General features: G+C 42.6%; 1 protein-coding gene across 3 annotated transcripts in view; it reads left to right on the top strand.

Annotated features, from left to right (window-relative positions):
• Positions 1-17,280, top strand: part of PALM2AKAP2 (PALM2 and AKAP2 fusion) — a 267,992-nt gene that overhangs the window by 92,040 nt on the left and 158,672 nt on the right. The window lies entirely within an intron of this gene.

Consider the following 17,280-nt stretch of genomic DNA (forward strand, 5'->3'; position numbering starts at 1 on the left):
AATAGCAAAGGTTTCCAGCTGCCCATGCTTATTTGCACTGGGACTAATACTTTCACACTTAAAACTGATTTGGTGCCCTAAAATTTGCAGATCAAGGCTTCAGTGACAATTCAGGAGAACATGGAAGAGTTTGTCATTATTACTATTACCAAGCTCCAGATTTATATCTGTTCCAGAGACAGACTGGTGAACATGAAGTGTTCTCTATTGAGGAAGGTCCAAGGAGGTCAAAGAGTTTTTCAAGAGATGATAATGTATTCCGTGAGCTGAAGACAGAAGAAGTGGTAGACCAGGTGCTCACCTGGCTCCCAGCGTTTCCTGAGATTAAACTAATGTTTACTAGTTGAGGATCTTCCAATCTTTTCCTTCCAGTTTTCTGTGGTACTTCTAATGCAACAGCACAAACTTGCTATAAACACTTGTGCCTATGCTAAAAGCAGAAAACATCACTGCAGAGGCAGAAATCACATGCTGGCACCTGAAATGTTGAAATACCATCCTGTGCTCACATTCTCCAGCATTGTACCTGGCATTGAGCAATCACAGTTTGTACTAGGACAGTGTGACAATGGTTGTGGGTTTTGGAGTGAGTAGGTTCAGGTATGGTCAAGGGCTCTCTAAGCAGCCACAAAAAGCTATCAAAAATCCCAAATATCTATTGTTGCTCTAATAACCTGGCAGCCTCCTGTGAGATGCAGAAGAGTGAATGGGCAATGCAGCTGGTCATGTGTTCATCCCCAGGCAACCAGTCTGGTCTGCTTGGAGGCAAAGCACCAAGCAGGACAGGACTTGGTAGGTATAATGCTTTGCACCGCAGCTGTTTCCCTTCCAGGACTACCAGTCAAGTATTATATGAAATACAAGCATCAGTGCTCTGAGAACTTGACATTATTTTAGTGCATCACTTTCCCATTTCCTTGCCTCTTGGCAGTTTGTCGGTGGAGACACCCCATAATACTGAGCAGCCTGTATCTCATGGCTCCTGACAAGGTTTTCTCACCACCCCAGCTGCTGTTGTGACCTCTGGCTGAGCAGTTCCCTTTGTCATTCCCAACTGTGCAGCTGAGGACAGGATTCAGTGAAAAGTTGCACACCGCATTGTCCTTCCACTGCCAGTGTAACTGCATTTCTGACTTCCCATGAAAACCCAGCATGCCAAGCTCCCTGACATCCACTATGTCCTTTCTGTTGTCACTCTCTCCTCTCCTGCAGAGGTTTTTCTCCTTTCACCTTTTACAATGAAGAATACTCTTGAAGTGTCTGTGTGCATACCTGGCTTGCAGCTAGCATGTGAAGAGTCATGTTGGGGACAAGCACGACAAAATTCCATGGAAAAAGCTGAGCTGTTACAATGCCTGAGCTCACTAGATGGCCTCATACACTGCAGAGAAGCTTTTCCTCCAGCAGTTTCACCTTGTGCATTCTGTTTATGCATGCAGTGGTAGGAACTTTTTAATTATTATTTTCCCCTTTTTTTTCTCTTTTGTTATCTGGATGTGGATCACTCTTCTTAATTCTTTACTGCTGTGGTAGACCTTTTTCTGTCTCCTGAGCCATGGCTGTCAGTTTGCAGAGCAATTTCCAATTACCAAAACAAGCCACACAGCATGCAGTGGGAATGGGAAGCAGAAAAGAAAGCTAGTATGTGACTTTCATAATAATAATATACCATAATAGTATAAGGTCATGCAGGAGCACAAGCATTAAGTTTAGCATTTGGTGCCTTTCTGCAATGCTCCCTGGGCCCATGGGTGTCTATTTAGCATAGCTGTCTGAAGTTTTGTTGCATTATACCTATTAAGGAAAAAAACTCTGCTAAACAAGCATTTCCTATACTGTGATGTGTGGCTTCACAAAATCTTGTTGTGGGGAGAAAGAGCATGAGGGAGGTCTAAGAGGAAATGAGAAAAGATAAACAGCTGTGTAAAAGGCATTGGATATTTAGCAACCTGTAAGAAAAAGCTGCATTTATCTGCAGTATCCTCTTGGTCTCCTTGGCCACAGTTTTTCAGAGCACTGCTGTCGAGCAGGTATTTACTACAATAATGATTTAAGGGGTGGGAGGTGGAAACAGCAAGAAAAGAAGGGCTCAAACTCACAGTAAGATTAGCGGAGTGCATCTTTGTACCATGCTTTAGATGAGCCATGATAATGGACTAGAGCCCACCAGCAGCCCTCTACAAATGCAGGGTAAAGCACAATTTCAGCCACTTTCACTGGGATATTTAGTGACCATATTCATCTGCTGGTTCTTGGCTAAGAGGCTGGCTAGAAATTGCCTATCCATGATTACCTACACCATGTGCACAGCTATGTGCAAGATAGCTCTTCCTATCTTCTGCTGGTGTGCTGTTGGCAAAAAACATTCTTGTCCTTTGTTCTGGATGTTTTTTCTATGCCATGTTGGACATTTTGCTGTTTGCAATTATACTGACCTGTTCAAAAGCAGTAGGACCCCTCTGCTTTCTTTCTCAGCAGACTGTAACACCAAGAAGACAGTGGTGAGGCAGTCTGCCTGGTACCTTTGAAAGCAGTTTCTACTTTCTGTCTCAATGGCACCCACCTGAGACAGTCATAGACATAATGATAGTGAGACCTGGGCTTGTGCTGCAGGGTCAGGCAGGAGCCATCCTCTGCAACATCACTGAGCTCTTTGGATCAATCACCTACATGAGGGAAAGTACATTCTCCTGTCACTTTTAGGTTCAAATGTTGAGCCATCCAAAACTAGCCTGAATCAGGCAGCTCCAGCTTCACCTTCTAAACTGGGGTTTCTGTCTTCAAAAAAACAATCTATGCAGAATTTTTTTTAAACCTTGCATAGAGTCATATGCTTGTTCCCCAGCAGTTTTTTTGAGGACTTCTTGGCCTCAAGACTTTAGTACTTCCCAAAGACAACTTATGAGTGAAGAAGGCAGAAGCACATAAATGCAGGAGTACTTATAAGAGGACTTCTTGATCGTGATGCTCTAAGTCCCATACACATATCAGGAGGCACACAGTGGGGTGATGAGCAGAAACCAGAACAGTTCTGTAGCCAGAAGGCCACAAGACCACTCTGTGTGGATTTGGATCACAGGGGAGAAGCCAGAGATGCTTAAAGGCACAGCTGTTTTGGCCACAAAGTAGCATCTTTACATGGTCCTACCTTGCCAGTCTTAAAATAGCATCAAGCGGAAAATATCAGCAGCTCTGTACCAATATCAGAAAATATCTCTTTGTGACTGATCGCAACAGCTGTCATGAAAATGAGAAGCAGGTAAAAGATAAAAGTAACAGAGAGTGGAATGAAATGTTGACATGGATGTTCCACACTGCGAATGAGGCAAAATTTCTTAGAGGGCATGACCAGAAAACCCACAGCTCCTTCAGAGACTGTCGTGCTGACAGGAGTTTGCACGCTGCCTGCAGGGTGTATACAAAGGCGGCTGCCAACAGCAGACCTGAGAACTGCAGGCAAAGCCAGGGAGTTCAGCCACAACTGAAGCCAATTACAAATGAGGGAGAAATCATTTAGACAGTTGGTGGTGTCCATCTGGCACTTAGTGACTAACCAGCCAGCCCTTTGGCCAGTCAGCCTGACAGCCTGCACTTCCAACTGCCCTTGTCTGGTGGTAGTCATAATGCAGTCAGTGGCATTCTGGCACCCAGAATATTGTTGTTCTCAGTTTTTATGCCATATTTCAAATAAGGCCTTTTTAGTTTGATTCTACTTTCAGTCTGTCCATTCCAAAGCACAGAGACAATTTTCCTAATTTTGAACTGTCACATTAATGTGATTAGCCTTTAAGTTTTGAGTTAGAGATACACTTCAACATGTGCTTATACCCAAGTATTCATCTGTTCAAAGCACTGGAACTACGTACACACCTGCAGTTTGATACCTGTTTATCTGTCTTGTTTAAATGCAAGGCTTTGAGTACTGCTCTTTCATCTACTGCCTGATGGCTTCAACTATAAACGTTTATAGATGAAGACCCTTCAAACAATAAAGCTGGAAATGTGTTCACAACTATACACCAATTAGCATGGATATCACAGGAGATAAGCTTTCAAAAGTACCTGCATCCCATTTTCAAGAGCACCTTTACCACTTTTAAGCTGGCTTTTTGCATCTCAGATGGCAGGTGGCAGACATTACTTGCAACCTGCAACTGGCCAGTAATTTCTTAATTTCCCATGTCCTGACAGTGTGCACTCTTGCCTAAATGAAGTAAACTGGGAAATGGGCCCCAGCCTTCCCTATACTATGGACACCTGTGAAGTCTTTTCCCTTGATCTCATGTTTTAGACAAAGCAAATTAAAGTGATCTGTCAGTGCTGTAAACCCAAGGAGATTTTTGCAATGGTCTCAATTTATTATTACCCATTCTTGCAAGAACTTACTTTATTTGAGTGCCTTGTTCAAACACCAACATAAAAAAACATAGTAGGCACAAAAAAGAGACAAGGGGATCAGTTGTACAGGTAAGACCAAGAATGTTCATGGTTTTGCCAAAACTCAGCAGAGGTTTTCTCCAGTCCAGGATCCCTGAGCATTAGGAAGAATGTGAGACTCAAATCCAGACAAGATTAACACACTTAGACTTTAGGAAATCCCTGCAAAACTTTAGCCTCTTTTCTCAAGTTACATAGCAGAAATTTCCAGATGTGACAAGGACTATCTCCCCTTGCTAGCCCATCCCTCAATACCATCATTCCAGGCATAGAGATGTTTTGCACAGTTAAGGAGACCTGTGTGAGGGAGGTTCGTCATAGTCCTGAGATGCACTGAAACCACAGGAGGTGAACTAGCTTCTCATGACCAGCTAGCCCTGGGATCACAGACAGAAGCCCATCAGGCTACACTTGGCTTTCTTCAGCTTGCTGCAGAAAGGATAGTGAACCAACTGCAAAGTAATTAATTGCAAAGTAGGGGGTTACCACACTGCTAAGTGCTCTGAGGTTCTCCTCTTTGATATTTACCCTTAGAAAGGAAGAATTGTGCCAGCTCTCTGCTATGATCAGCTTGAGGTCAGCCGTCAAAACATGGACCCTGGCACGGTTTTAGAAGTTCTCTTGAAAAGAAAGATTTATAACCCTTTTAAAACTCATCCCATTCTAGAGATACTCTGTATCTGTAGATACTCTGTATGGTGGCTGCTTTTTGTGCCCCTGAACCAAACCAGCCCAGATGTCCTGATTCTGAAGCTCTGCAGCTCTTGGGAAGTCTGGGGTCAAGAATTTCACCCCTCTGAGACCCACACAGGCAGGAAGTCATCAGCTGACTCCTACCACAAACATGCAGCATGAAGTCAAGGCAAACTTTTCAGCATCCCACTGTTAAAACTGTACTTCATTCCAAATTTTCATGAGCCAGTAAAGGGGACTAGAAAGGCATTGTCACATTATTAAACATGCTCTCTTTTTTTTTTTATTTGAGCTCCAGCACTGTGAAGGTTCAGATAGCGATGACTCAGGTCTGGCTGATGTTAGGTAATGTGGAGCAAAGGGCTGGAAAAGGGAGCCTCAAGTAATATCAAAGCCATTTTTCCCACTCATTTCTTCATTCACACAGCTCTGTAGCTGGCTCTATTCACCACTACAGTTCAGCAATAAAATCACACTTCCAGAGATCTCTCTGCAGAATTATAGATGCTGTCCAAGGACAAAATCCAAGACTCAATCTTACAATTTCTTCACAGCTCAGAAAGTTGTCTTATACTGTACATGAAATCCAAAAATGTGGTTATGATTACCTGAGCAGCTGGAGGTGTCTAGGAACTGGTGAGCTGTGATTTCCAGTTAAGACTGAAACAGCACTCAAAGGAGTGCAGCATCCAGGTATTTTGTCCTTCATGCTGCAGGTGCTGCCTGCTCATTTGTGAGAGGCATCTGATGAAAAAAAAAAAAAATGATTACATGAAATTCAGAGAGTTCAAAAACGAGACATAGGCATTGTGTCTGGAAGGCCTGGATAGTCACAGCTCCTCTAGTGCTCTAGTGGAATGGTGGGGTTAGACCACTGTTGATGAAATCCCATACCCTTGGAAAATGAAAGCCAGGCTCTGGATGGCAGAGGTAAAACTAGAGCCATTAATGTTTAGCATATAGGCAGCGTTTCCACAGCTCTCCACATAGATCCCAGGATTCTATGGACTTCGTGCTTCCACCTACTCACCTACCCCTTCTCCAGGGGTGGTAAGTGATGTCTTGAGCTGGAATTCATTCATCATTTTATGGTATGATTTCATTCTTTTCCATTGGAGAACAGCCAGTGGGAAAAGGAGTTGTGCTTTGCACACTGAGATGCAGTTACCACCACAGATCCACCTTCCCTGGATTTGTATGCCAGAAATTAGTGCTGGGAGTCTGTGAAAGGAATGGCACAGAGTTCTCCATGTGCCCAAGAGGACCGGAGGCTTCCCCTGCCGGTAGTAGCACCACCCACCAGCCCAGTGAACACTCAAAGAAAATGACGAGAACAATAGCAGGAAATGTCTAAGGGTGGAAACAACAAACCGAACACGGCCCAGGTTTCTGGGGGCTTCCTGATTGGCTTGATTTGCCTCAGCAGGAGCACTTTGGATAACCTTGGAGCTACCCCACCAGGGCAAAACCTCTCCCCAGTGAAGCCACTTGTTTCAATGGCTTTCTGGGGCATGGGAATGTTTGCTTCCCAGCACAAACTAATAAACAAGCACACCATAAAAACACAAAGGTAAGATCAGACAGATGAAGCAGGATCAGGACACTGCAGTCATCATGCTCAGAGTGGCAGCAGCTTGGTGCATCTCTCATTGCTCCCAGTGTAAAGTCTATCTGTACCCATGGGGCATGTTCCTTGCCTTGCATCAGCCTTCACCCTGGAAAAATGAACTGTGAGTTCCTGTAAGTGAATGACTGCAGAGGACAGAATTGCAAAGCTCAGATCCAATAAACTGTTTGTATCAAGAAACAAACAAAACAAGTTATGGCTCCTACTGGGTGTTCCCCTTCCTGCCCTGCTGCTTTTTTTCTGTCCCTACTGGCAAGCAGTGCAGGGAAATGGATCTGTGTATTTCTGAGGGTCATGTAATACGGGGAATTTTTAAAGGGACCTAATGAAGTTCTGTGCCTGATGCATACTGACTATCAGCTGCACATACCATCTAGTTCCTTTGTCAAGGGCTACTGAGGGCATTTACAGGTTCAGGCAGCCATGACTAAAGCACAACACAGAAGGCAAAGAAGAATATTTTCAAAAACATCACAGGAAGGCAGAGGGAACCCTGTCACTTGTAGCTCTTTATGGTAGTTGTGCTTTAATAGCCACAGGACAGCAGAATAATCCCACCATTATAAAACTTTGATTGGGTTTTCATGTTTTCAGCCTGAATTTTCCGGGATTCATTTTCATTTTTAGTACTATTCTCAGATTAAATTCAGTCAATCACATGGTGTACCTCAGGTCAGAATGCTGGATGCTGGGCAATGCTTTTTGCACCAACAAGTTTGTAAGCATCATTTTATTTGAAACAGCCCTTTTAAACCACCACAAAAGGAAGCAAATAGATAATCCCTTGTTTGCAGCAGAAGTCTATTACAAACTCTATGCAGTTCTTAGCAGCAAATACCAAGAATCAAGTCAAACCAAAACCGTGGAAATTTCACATGTACAGTGAATATAATTAATAATACCAGCTAAGACATCTACTAGGGATAAGCATAGACTGATGTATAATTGGGCTTTATAGAATTGGCAAAATGTATTGGATCAAGATGGGGGAATGGAGGCAAAATTATTTGCTGGAGGCTACAGCAAGGATTAGAATAGATATCTATGGCCCATGATTGCTGTTTTTGTCAACACTGCTTTTCTAGTTAATAACTGCAGCATCTTTTCATTGCCATATGAAAGGCTCGCTTGCATGTATTTCTATACTGCTAAACATTAAATATGGTGGGAGCAAGGCGGGATTCCAAATAGCCAGTATGGGAATTCTGCTAGTCCTCGTTGCCAGCAATAGAGAGCATGTTGCCACTGACTTTGGATGGAGCCAGTGCTCTGTCTAAACAGAAGAAAAAAGACTCATCAGAAGTCTGAGTGGAGATAACCTCTGCAGGAATATAAGGAAAAAAAAGAAAGGGGGGAAGGGGGAGAAAGGGAAGGCAGGCAAAAAGGGAAAAAGCCTGTACCAGGAAAAAGTTTGTTTTTCACTCTAGGTGTGCTTTTGACTTCTGCCAGGAACAACTCTTGCACAGTCCCCTTTGCCCCTGCCCTTCACGGCAGCAGCCCGTGGCTGGCTAAGAAGCACGACTCTATAAGAATTGCTGTGCATGACCTTCATCAGCTCCCTGCAAAGAGCAGGTGAGAGCACACAGAGCACCTCCCTAGGTCTCACAGGCAGACAAAATAGATAGTTGAGGAAAAAGCTGCAGAGACCTGAATTCCAGACAGAAGACAACATATCCTCTCCAGCCCCAGGTAACAATGTTTCTCTTAAACCCAGTCTCCCAAGTGTTTTGCTTTTCAATGCAACACTGTCTGCACTCTGAGCTAGTAGAATTTTATGGTATTTCTGGTACAGCCCCTTCAGAAGAATGTCGCTAAGCACCACGTCTACAATCATCTTTTCAGTTAGTTGTATAGAGCAGTGAGATCTCCCCTGAGCCTCCATCGAGACTCTTCTCCAGCTTTGTTGCTCTTCTCTGGACATGCTCCAGCCACTCAAAGTCTTTCTTGGAGTGAGGGGCTCAAAACTCAATACAGGACTTGAGATGTGGCCTCACCAGTGCCAAGGACAGGGGACAGACACTGCCCTGGGCCTGCTGGTCGTGCTATTCTTGCCAGGATGCCATTAGCAATCTTGGCTGTCTGGACACACTATTGGCTCATATTCAGACAGCTGTTGACCAGCACCTCCATTTCTTTTTCTGCAGAGCATCTTTGCCTTGCTTGTGTTCTGTCCTGAGCGCCCCTTAGCAGCTCATTTCTCATCTGCCACTGTAAACTAGAAACAAAAGGCATATTCCCAGTTTGTACATGGGAGGCTGAAATCTCTTCGGAGAAAATACTTTTAGGCTTGTTTTTTTTGCTTAATTTCCCTTCACTTAAAAAGGTGATGGAGATTTTCCAGGCCTCCTGCCTTTCCTGTAGCTTCTAGGTAACTCAGCGTGCATCTCCAGTATATCAGTAAGTACAGGAACTGCAGAAAAACATCCTCCTTCTTTGGCAGCTTGCAGTGTGGGTACTTCATAAGGTCATGCACTCATTTTGGTTGTACATCTGCGCTAACCTTGGGTTTCTGCGGCAGCCAGCACTGCTGCACGATGGAAGAATGAGCATTCAGCCGTCATCCCCCAATTGCTCTCCCTCTATTTCTTGGATCCCTTCCAAGATATAAATAACACAATCCACTGTACAGCTGAACTGCTGGCATCTGTTGCTAAACCTAAATTAATTTCACGTGCATAGCTGCGACAAGCCAACAAGCTGCTTTTCATAGGGCTGGCCACACCTTTTCAAGTCTGTGGGCGCATGCTGCTGTGTACCCGGACTTTGTGCTGGGGAAAATTGTGCTTGTACCCTCCCTCACCCAGACCCTGTCTTGCAACACAAGAGGATTTTATCACCAAAAGCCACACTGGTATGTTTGTCCCTTGCACTCTTGTGTGTCCTCGGACATCCCAGGACATCTGTCCTGGTGCTTATCCTGCCAATTTTACTTAAAGCTATGGGAAGGCAAGCAGGTTTCTGCAGGATTCAGTGTCTTTCCTGAGTCGTTGTACCTTCACCTTTCAATTGCAAAATACAGCACTTATCCTCTCTCAAATGGCTATCTTATCTTCCTTGCCTTTCTTGGGCCATCCCGGTGAGTACCAGACAATGAACCACAGATGATGCACCTCTGTACTTGCAGTGTAAGTCCTGTTTCCTGTGCTGTTTTCTGATGTGACTGTCCAGACATGAAGATGTGCATGTCTGGTTCTGTGCAGGCCAAGCATTTTATATCAGTTGTAGTTCTTACTTAGTTTGCCTTAATATTTTGGACACTGGCCTGTGAAGCTCCAGAGGCAGGAGGTCTGGGTCTGGAAGGGAAGAACAAGATGAGAGTAATGGTGGAGATGACAGAGAAGACAGCTTCATCAGGAAGAGCCTAAATAACCATTTTCATTTCACCTGACTAGGCATTTGTGCCATTTCTTTTAAACACAAGTGGTCCAGAGGCTGGATGATTCAAAAGCCATATGGTACCAGGGCATGTTAAGCTATCACGGTGTTTACTTGACTGAGCAAGGACTTGGTCAGATCTGCCAGGTTCTGTCTGGAACCTGGTCAGGAGCACAAACAGAAGCTTTCTGATCCAAACACTGTTATAAGCACACAGCAAAAAAAGAAAAAAAAAGTAGACTCTGCGCTTTCACCTCTTTGATCACTGGCCACTGGACTGGGTTCAGAACAGGTCTTTTTTTAAAATTTTTCCCCCCTCAATTCCCAAAGGACGGTCAAGCCATGTACTCCTCTGCTCTAAGGGCAAGCATCCAAGGCATAGTGATTCACTGATTTCCAGTCAGTGATGTGCCATCTCCCGAGTCAGTGTGAATTTTTTAAGGTTGAAATCTCACCCAGGCTGGAGACATGTCCCATTTGAAGAATAGTGGAAAAATCTGGCCTAGAAAGGTTTATACTGGTAAAAGTCCAAAAACAAGCAGGGGCTGTAAGTGCCATGAGGGCAAAAAGTTTTGTGTTATGGTGATACGAGGAAATCATACTAGGCTGGGGTAACATCTTAAGAAGAGAAAAAGCAGCTCATGAAAAAGTGGTTTCAGTTAGAGGAGTCACATCAGAGTGCTGAAAGTTCTCATGTTTGGGAGATTTAATGCTGTATCAGACAAACCCGATAGGCAAAAGTTAATATGCAAACTTTGTTGATTTGGCAGGGCAAGCGACTAAATTGCATAACTTCTTCAGTTCCAGGCTGAAGAGTTTGCATTACATTAAGTCTTGTACATCCAGAGCAGGCAACATTGTAGTAGTTAAATCAAACTAATGGTTGTTGTGTTTTCCACCTCATCATGCTTTGCTCCAGAAGTCCCGTGGCCGATGCTTGATTTGGTTGCCTTGGTTTGTCCAGCATGGATTAACCTCATCCTACACCAGGCAGATGCAGAATATCATTATACTGCTCTCTCTGTGTATGTATGTACACACATTTACTTCAGACAGCGAAGTGAATTGTGGAGTTTTACTTCTCAAGTTCCTCAGCTAGTACTGGGATGCAACTTCTTCCAGGTGGAGGGAATTGTTTCCCTTCTCATGTGTTCAGCAAGACTGGTATGGACTTCCAGAGCAACTCATTCAGCATCATGCCTGAATCTCATATCCAAGTGCTGGTTGCAATGAGGGATTCCCAGTTTTTCAAGTCATGGAGGTTTTGCCTTTTCAAAGATGTTAATTAAGTTTGCTGCTCTTGAATTTCAACTGCACTCTCTAAACAACAGCCTGTTTGAAATCATAAGATGTGCCCTCCCAGCTTTCCTCTTTGAAAGTGAGCTGTTCAAAAAAAGGATGAGCATTAAAAAAAGACTAAACTAAGAGGCATTGAATTACTCAACTCTGAAATCCCACTTCTGCCTGCATCAGAAATCAAGCAGGTTTTTTGCCATCAGCACTGGCTGTTTATTGATAGAGAGTGATATCCACAAACAGTCCCACTGGCTTCAGCAGCAATTGCTGCTGTTTGCTAAGAAAACTAAGACAATGTGGAAACTAAACCACGAGGATTATTCAGTGATTTCCCCCTCCCCTACAGCAGACAAAGGGACTGTTCACAGCTGTGCATGTAGATTTCGGCTCCAGTTCCATAGGCATGTTGGCTTACAGACAGGTTGCTGGTGCTTGGCAGTTGGTACAGGTAATAGGAAGTTTGTGAAGTGCTGGACTGGGGTCCAGTTATGCTGGTTTAAAAGATTTACATGTCTTTCAGGGGCACCCTTTACCCTTGCAGGTTCATTTTCCAAGGTTGTTCTGAACCTAGGTGAGCTAACAGCTACCCTGCTGCCCCAGAAAGAAATGGGAATGAGAGGCCCTTGGTGTGGAACATTTTTGCCAGTGTGCTTTTAAAGAAGGAACTGTACCTCCAGAAGATTGAACCTTACATGTAAAGTTTCAGTTACTGGTTTTGCTGTGCAGTCAAAAGCTATCTTGGGGCAAAATCCTTGAGACAGGCACAGAGTTTGTGTGGAGATCAGCTTCATCCCTTCAGGCAAGCACAGTTATCCCTAAAGTTGGTGCTTAATTCTCTGTACAGTAAATATCAGGGGTTTGTTGCAGTGTTTTTGCTTGTAAGTCTGCCATTTTAATACCAGCTGTAACACCTCAGGATGTTCAGCTTTGAGAGACCTGATACTAATTACTGTCTTATTTGTGGCTTCTGTATCAATTTGATTTATGGTATCAGTCAAGCAATAGCAAAATAATCAGTTAAAGGTGAACCATCCCCCACTCTACATATGCATCCGTCACCTTTTCCCTTCAAGTGTTTACTGTGATTAGGTCTTTCCTGTTTTTCTCTTAAGTTCTGAATACTTTTATACTTTCCGTATTAGTCCTGATGAATGTTCTTTTTTCCACTGACATGCCAGTGTGTGTGCTGAAGACATAATTTTTATTACATTTCTGCTTTTACTGTGGAAATTTCATGAGTATTTCTCAGAATGAATAGTTAGCACAAACTAAAGAAACCGGTCCATAAACCTGCAGCTGTTCTCCCTGTTTATAATGCTGTTACCCTCCTACTCTGAAAAACAAAACACTGCTAAGCCAAATGTAGATACCTCTAGAAGTCTGTTTCTGCTAGAGTTAATTAGCTGGATAGAGAAGGCTGTTTTCTTTAGGCATAGTTCTGCTGACTTAGGATTTGTGTGTTCCTGTTTTAAACCAGTGTGACTCTGCATCAACATCTGCATTCACTCTGTGAATGCCCCGCAGGACCACACTCAGGGTCTCCCCTGGGGTCGAGGAAAGGCATCTCAGGACAGAACAGCCTCTGCTTTTAAGCAAAGAGGAAAACGACAGGCCAGGTTAGTGGGTTTCAGCATCTTAACATGGGAAACAGAATGAACAGAGGAAATCTTTCACCTGAGAAAGTGCCTTCAACACCTTCAGACTGGAGCACAAAGTAAAGTCCTGTATCCAAACACAGTGTTTGCTAGGTACCGAGTGCTAAATGTAAATGCACACATACACATACCACAGTTCCAAACCTTGTCTTCTACCTCTTCACCTCTTAGAGGTCTCCCTGCTTAACACCCCTTTTTGTCACCTAGATTACAATATTCTATCCTACCTGATAGCTCCTGTGGTCCATATTCCTGCATCGCTTCAGGAGAATTCATGTTTTGTTTCTGCCTCTGGTCTTCTCAGAAGCTTCACTGGCTGCTTTGTCCAGACTCATGTAGTGCCCAGTTAGGTTAAAATCCCACCAAACACACAGACCAGGTTTCCTTTATCAATCTGGTACATCTCCTTCCCTGCAGTACTGTAAGGTCCTGGTCTGAATTTTGTAGGGCTTGATAGCTGCAGAGTCTAAAAGAGAAGGCCTGTAAGTAGCCTTAAAATATATTTTCCCCCCATCATTCAGGAGTTTCAAGACCCAACTGGAAGAAGCCGTGGTCATCCTGGCCTGATCATAGGTGACCCTGTTTTGAGGAGGAGATTGGGCTAGAGACCGCCCAAAGTCATTTCCAACCCTCACTATCCTAGAAGCTTGTAGTCTTATTAACCAAGAAATCAGGGTCCCCCAAATGACAGCAAAATGCTGTCCAAAGGACAGCATCTCTTGAGCTGTTTGTGGTTCCTTCCTCTTCAAAGCAGGGTAGCATTGTTAACATGAGAAGGAAAGTCATTTAGCTTCCTAGCTTATGCAAACACCCCCCACCCCAGAAATCCTCTTACTCTCTTGGATGCATATGGCAGCCATACATTGGAGAAAGCTGCAGGACAGACAAGCAGCAAGGCAGGTTTGGCTTTGAGGTTCCCTTCTGTTTCTGTGGTATTTGGGAAAATAGGATTCTAATACAATCACAGAAACAAAACCTTGCCCACGCCACAGCAACCCCAGACCCTCTGACCTATTTTTTTTTTTCTTCTAGAAACAGTTTAGCAAATCTCAATCATGAGGTAGCTGCCTGGGCCAATGAAACAGAAATACTGTCTGTTTTATCTTCTGTCTCATTTGAATCTGCATTTTCTTTCTTAATTTTCTTTCCTACAATGCTTCAGATATTGTAGTTGTTTATGTAACTGTCTTTATTGTTGTGGCCACCTTTCAAAGGCCAGCCCAAAACCTGCTAAGAAGTCTGCTAAGGAACAAGGGAATTACAGGGTTTCCTTGCCAGATGTCAAATGACAATTAAGGCATATCCTTTCTAAAATGGGCTAGAAGAAAAGGACATTATTTGATACTTAACAGGTTTACACAGGAAGAATGTAAGGTCTTTGTATATATATGTAGGTGTACATGTGCACTCTGAATGGATTTATTACTATTTAAGCCATTATACAATGTGTTGCTCAAAACAGATGTGGTACTAGTGCATTTATTTTTCAGACCAAATTTACATGACTCTTTTGTGTGTTGGTGTCAAAAATTCAGGCGCTTCTCCTTACCACTGAGCAATTCTGATTATATGAAACTCAATAAAAAAATAAACCATGCAAAGCAACCTTCAGTTTGCATGATTTAAATTTTTGCATTGCTGGACCATATGTAAAAAGACAGCCCAAAAGAGTGGTGTGGACTCTCGGTCCAAATGTTCCAGTAAGGTGTGTTGGTAGCCAAGTGATTTACTCAGGAATATATACAACAGTTCACATAGAAACTCTGACCCTGAGTATTTCTGTTACCAAAGCAGAGGTGCCTCAACCCTTAGGCCTAAAGAGCTATAAATTTAGAAACAATGTAGAAAGCAACTTTCTGTGGATACCAATGTCTGGTGTAGAACCCCTGGGCTAGGTACCTTCTGATGAACAATCTGTATTTTTCCTGGAATTTTTCTGCATTCCACATGGAGCCTGGGAGACTCTCAGTCTACTTGTACTGATTCCAGTGAGGAAAAGGTAATTAGGCTCCACAGGATGAGTTTTATGTGTTCTTCAGTGTCACACAGAAGATCTCTGTTCCTAACAGCTTCTTCCATGTTTCTAAATCCTGGTAGCTCTGTGTCCATCCTTTTCCTCTTTGGCGAGTTGTTGTCAGTATCACTTCTAAAAGAAAGTAAAGAAGGGATTCAGAAAAAAACAAAAAAAAACAAAGCCAAAAAACCAACTACAAGAACAAAAATGAGAATAACTAGATAGCTTGTCAAAATAGAGTGATGTAATGTCTCGTCTGCCCAACTCCTTTTAATATGAGGGTAGGCTGGCACAAAGGAAGCAGAAACTGAGGAAGTGAACTAGGAGGCGTAAAACCAAAAGAGCAATCAGTCAGAAAGCAAGAAAATATAAATTGACTCCGTTTCTATCTGTGCAAGTGCAAGTGCACATGTGCGTGTGTTAAAAGCAAACTTTCTCTGCACGACCAAACAATTAACAATAAACCTTCTCCAGTCTGAGCTGGTGTACAAAAAAACAGTGACTTACAATGACCCCAAATTACAAGGAGCATACCTGCTTATAACTATGCATCAAATGAGTTGCCTCATATACTCAGAGTTTTCACTGTCATAAACTACTAATTAATGTCCAGTTCATTTGAAAGTAGAAGGGCTTCTTCCCTCTTCCTGTATTTTATTGTTGCTGACCTCTACACACTCCCATTTTTTCAGTCTCTTCCCAAGTCATACAGCAAGCAAAATGTACTAGTTTACAGAATATGCATCCTGAAAATGCTGCTTGGTGACTCACTGGGCAAGAAGTGAAGTACACCAGTAAACCCTGGCTTACCCACCTCCACAATTTATTTTCACCAGGCATCACAGCAGAGTATTTCAAATTTCTTTATCAGCAAGGTACAAATGTATGTGAATCTATAGATTATTCCAAGGGCTAGAGAAGGAAAAGAAGGCACCTAGCTGTGGACTTCTAAGTTCTTTAATTTAGCAAGAGTGTGGCAAATGCCTGACCTGAGTGACAAATGAATTTTTCACTTCACTAGCTACTTTTAAAAATCAAGATAAAAAAGTCAATATAGAAGAGGATAGTTTGAAATTTTTTTCCCTGAATTACAATCATCCCATATCAAACTGTTCCACTGCAGTGGAATAAAAAAATTGGTTACATTTTTTTTGTTTGTTTTATATTATTTTGGGGGAAAGATTAAACTGATTGACACAGTACTTTCCAGCAGTTAATTTTAAAATTAATGCAATTAAGCCATTTTAACTTAGTGATTGAAGGTGTTACCTTTAATCGCAGTTCAACAAATCACCATGAATCTGAGACTATTAAGTATTCACATACTTCAGGAAAGCAAAATCTGCCTTTTTCCATCTGCAACAACTTGAGCACGTAATACTTTTCCCTCCCCCTAATGAAAAGCATCATCAGTAAGTGCCACAGAACTTTCATCATCATACAACTAAAAAGTGAGGAAAAATTTCCCAGGTGGGTGCCTAAATTTAGACCCCTGAATCTATATTTAAACACATGAATTTAATAAGAAACTCAACCTGTCAGGTCTGTCAAAGAAGCAATTCCTCCTTCTCTCCTCCCTACATCATCTTCTCGGTGCTCTTTGTCTTGTGATTGAACAAGCATTAGTGGAGTCCTGAGCTGAGCAAGGCTGGAAAAGAAAAAAAATGTCCTTTAGCATGGATCAGTGTCCTGATCCTTCATTTGAAAAGTGGTGACAGAAAGGCAGGAGCAAGCAGCCATGGGTAAGGAAAGTGCTGGGTGATGCTGATATGTCACAATCAAGGAAATATGGTTTAACAAGCTATGAGCAGCTACAGATCTTTTGGTAGACAAAGGGAGTTTTAGGTAACTATTCCTGCCCAATTGAGTTCATCTTAGCTTATTTTATACATATATACAGACATATACATACACATACACATACACATATACATATACATACACATATACATATACATATACATATACATATACATATACATATACATATACATATACATATACATATACATATTATTTTTTCTTTTTCCAAAGGGAGAAAACCAAGACAGTGGAACATATAAGAGGAGGAAAGTGGGGGGAAAGAGGGAATATTCCTGCATCTGCATAAATCATGTCAATAAAAGGAGGTTTGAGTTAAAGTAATGGAGAATCTAGGTTCTATAAAAATGTACCTCAAATAA

Source organism: Pseudopodoces humilis, chromosome 4 (genome assembly GCF_049639895.1).
Source record: "Pseudopodoces humilis isolate 2021_Gansu_Grassland_sample_001 chromosome 4, ASM4963989v1, whole genome shotgun sequence".
Lineage (NCBI taxonomy): Eukaryota > Metazoa > Chordata > Aves > Passeriformes > Paridae > Pseudopodoces > Pseudopodoces humilis.